Here is a 4,510-nt window from a genome sequence, read left to right on the forward strand (position 1 = left end):
CCACACACAGCTCCTCCACACAGAGAGACAGGCCCAGTCCACACACTGATCCCATCTCCCACACAGAGAGACAGGCCCAGTCCACACACTGATCCCATCTCCCACACAGAGAGACAGGCCCAGTCCACACACTGTCCACACACAGCTCCCCCACACAGAGAGACAGGCCCAGTCCACACACTGTCCACACACAGCTCCCCCACACAGAGAGACAGGCCCAGTCCACACACTGTCCACACACAGCTCCCCCACACAGAGAGACAGGCCCAGTCCACACACTGTCCACACCCAGCTCCTCCACACAGAGAGACAGGCCCAGTCCACACACTGTCCACACACAGCTCCTCCACACAGAGAGACAGGCCCAGTCCACACACTGTCCACACCCAGCTCCTCCACACAGAGAGACAGGCCCAGTCCACACACTGTCCACACCCAGCTCCTCCACACAGAGAGACAGGCCCAGTCCACACACTGTCCACACACAGCTCCTCCACACAGAGAGACAGGCCCAGTCCACATACTGTCCACACACAGCTCCTCCACACAGAGAGACAGGCCCAGTCCACACACTGTCCACACCCAGCTCCTCCACACAGAGAGACAGGCCCAGTCCACACACTGTCCACACCCAGCTCCTCCACACAGAGAGACAGGCCCAGTCCACACACTGTCCACACCCAGCTCCTCCACACAGAGAGACAGGCCCAGTCCACACACAGCTCCCCCACACAGAGAGACAGGCCCAGTCCACACACTGTCCACACCCAGCTCCTCCACACAGAGAGACAGGCCCAGTCCACACGCTGTCCACACACAGCTCCTCCACACAGAGAGACAGGCCCAGTCCACACACTGTCCACACACAGAGAGACAGGCCCAGTCCACACACTGTCCACACACAGAGAGACAGGCCCAGTCCACACACTGTCCACACCCAGCTCCTCCACACAGAGAGACAGGCCCAGTCCACACACTGTCCACACACATCTCCTCCACACAGAGAGACAGGCCCAGTCCACACACTGTCCACACCCAGCTCCTCCACACAGAGAGACAGGCCCAGTCCACACGCTGTCCACACCCAGCTCCTCCACACAGAGAGACAGGCCCAGTCCACACACTGTCCACACACAGCTCCTCCACACAGAGAGACAGGCCCAGTCCACACACTGTCCACACCCAGCTCCTCCACACAGAGAGACAGGCCCAGTCCACACACTGTCCACACACAGCTCCTCCACACAGAGAGACAGGCCCAGTCCACACACTGATCCCATCTCCCACACAGAGAGACAGGCCCAGTCCACACACTGTCCACACACAGCTCCTCCACACAGAGAGACAGGCCCAGTCCACACACTGTCCACACACAGCTCCTCCACACAGAGAGACAGGCCCAGTCCACACACTGTCCACACACAGCTCCTCCACACAGAGAGACAGGCCCAGTCCAAACACTGTCCACACCCAGCTCCTCCACACAGAGAGACAGGCCCAGTCCACACACTGTCCACACACAGAGAGACAGGCCCAGTCCACACACTGTCCACACACAGAGAGACAGGCCCAGTCCACACACTGTCCACACACAGCTCCTCCACACAGAGAGACAGGCCCAGTCCACACACTGATCCCATCTCCCACACAGAGAGACAGGCCCAGTCCACACACTGATCCCATCTCCCACACAGAGAGACAGGCCCAGTCCACACACTGTCCACACACAGCTCCCCCACACAGAGAGACAGGCCCAGTCCACACACTGTCCACACCCAGCTCCTCCACACAGAGAGACAGGCCCAGTCCACACGCTGTCCACACCCAGCTCCTCCACACAGAGAGACAGGCCCAGTCCACACACTGTCCACACACAGCTCCCCCACACAGAGAGACAGGCCCAGTCCACACACTGTCCACACCCAGCTCCTCCACACAGAGAGACAGGCCCAGTCCACACACTGTCCACACACAGCTCCTCCACACAGAGAGACAGGCCCAGTCCACACACTGTCCACACCCAGCTCCTCCACACAGAGAGACAGGCCCAGTCCAAACACTGTCCACACCCAGCTCCTCCACACAGAGAGACAGGCCCAGTCCACACACTGTCCACACACAGAGAGACAGGCCCAGTCCACACACTGTCCACACACAGAGAGACAGGCCCAGTCCACACACTGTCCACACACAGCTCCTCCACACAGAGAGACAGGCCCAGTCCACACACTGATCCCATCTCCCACACAGAGAGACAGGCCCAGTCCACACACTGTCCACACACAGCTCCCCCACACAGAGAGACAGGCCCAGTCCACACACTGTCCACACCCAGCTCCTCCACACAGAGAGACAGGCCCAGTCCACACGCTGTCCACACCCAGCTCCTCCACACAGAGAGACAGGCCCAGTCCACACACTGTCCACACACAGCTCCCCCACACAGAGAGACAGGCCCAGTCCACACACTGTCCACACCCAGCTCCTCCACACAGAGAGACAGGCCCAGTCCACACACTGTCCACACACAGCTCCTCCACACAGAGAGACAGGCCCAGTCCACACACTGTCCACACCCAGCTCCTCCACACAGAGAGACAGGCCCAGTCCAAACACTGTCCACACCCAGCTCCTCCACACAGAGAGACAGGCCCAGTCCACACACTGTCCACACACAGAGAGACAGGCCCAGTCCACACACTGTCCACACACAGAGAGACAGGCCCAGTCCACACACTGTCCACACACAGCTCCTCCACACAGAGAGACAGGCCCAGTCCACACACTGTCCACACCCAGCTCCTCCACACAGAGAGACAGGCCCAGTCCACACACAGCTCCCCCACACAGAGAGACAGGCCCAGTCCACACACTGTCCACACCCAGCTCCTCCACACAGAGAGACAGGCCCAGTCCACACGCTGTCCACACACAGCTCCTCCACACAGAGAGACAGGCCCAGTCCACACACTGTCCACACACAGAGAGACAGGCCCAGTCCACACACTGTCCACACACAGAGAGACAGGCCCAGTCCACACACTGTCCACACCCAGCTCCTCCACACAGAGAGACAGGCCCAGTCCACACACTGTCCACACACATCTCCTCCACACAGAGAGACAGGCCCAGTCCACACACTGTCCACACCCAGCTCCTCCACACAGAGAGACAGGCCCAGTCCACACGCTGTCCACACCCAGCTCCTCCACACAGAGAGACAGGCCCAGTCCACACACTGTCCACACACAGCTCCTCCACACAGAGAGACAGGCCCAGTCCACACACTGTCCACACCCAGCTCCTCCACACAGAGAGACAGGCCCAGTCCACACACTGTCCACACACAGCTCCTCCACACAGAGAGACAGGCCCAGTCCACACACTGATCCCATCTCCCACACAGAGAGACAGGCCCAGTCCACACACTGTCCACACACAGCTCCTCCACACAGAGAGACAGGCCCAGTCCACACACTGTCCACACACAGCTCCTCCACACAGAGAGACAGGCCCAGTCCACACACTGTCCACACACAGCTCCTCCACACAGAGAGACAGGCCCAGTCCAAACACTGTCCACACCCAGCTCCTCCACACAGAGAGACAGGCCCAGTCCACACACTGTCCACACCCAGCTCCTCCACACAGAGAGACAGGCCCAGTCCACACACTGTCCACACACAGCGAGAGAGGCCCAGTCCACATGCTGAGGAGCTCAGTCTCTTCAGTCTGAAGGGAGTGTCCCACACTCAGGCTGGGGGAACTGAGTCTCTTTAGTCTGAAGGGAGTGTCTCACACTCAGGCTGGGGGAACTGAGTCTCTTCAGTCTTAAGGGAGGTTCCTGGACAGAGGGGACTATGAAGGGAGTTTGCACACAGAAGGAAATATGTTCATAGTCACTGACAAACCCCCCAGCGAAGCAGATGTCTTCAGACTCAGCAGTGAAACAGGATCTAGAGGACATGAGTGGAAACAACACTGCTACTGTACATAGAGAGGGGTGGGAGTGGGGAACAAGCTGATACCCTGGCTTCTCCCCAGACACAGCTGGGTGAGACACTCCAGTCAGAAGAGAAGACACTACTGTACACAGAGAGGGGTGGGAGTGGGGAACCAGCTGATACCCTGACTTCTCCCCAGACACAGCTGGGTGAGACACTCCAGTCAGGACAGGAGACACTACTGTACACAGAGAGGGGTGGGAGTGGGGAACAAGCTGATACCCTGACTTCTCCCCAGACACAGCTGGGTGAGACACTCCAGTCAGAAGAGGAGACAGTACTGTACACAGAGAGGGGTGGGAGTGGGGAACAAGCTGATACCCTGGCCTCTCTCAGGATTCAGCTGGGTGAGTCGCTGGGCTCGGTTGCCTGCTGAGCTGCGCTGTGTCCTGGCCTGTCCTGGCCTGTCCTGTGCTGGTGTGTCACTGGGTTGAGCCACGCTGGTGGGCCTCTGCAATGGTTGCCTCAGGCTGGCTGGTGGTGGTGTGGCCTCCCCCCCTCGCCCC

Source organism: Lepisosteus platostomus, chromosome 6 (assembly GCF_059453375.1).
Source record: "Lepisosteus platostomus isolate fLepPlt1 chromosome 6, fLepPlt1.hap1, whole genome shotgun sequence".
Classification (NCBI taxonomy): domain Eukaryota; kingdom Metazoa; phylum Chordata; class Actinopteri; order Semionotiformes; family Lepisosteidae; genus Lepisosteus; species Lepisosteus platostomus.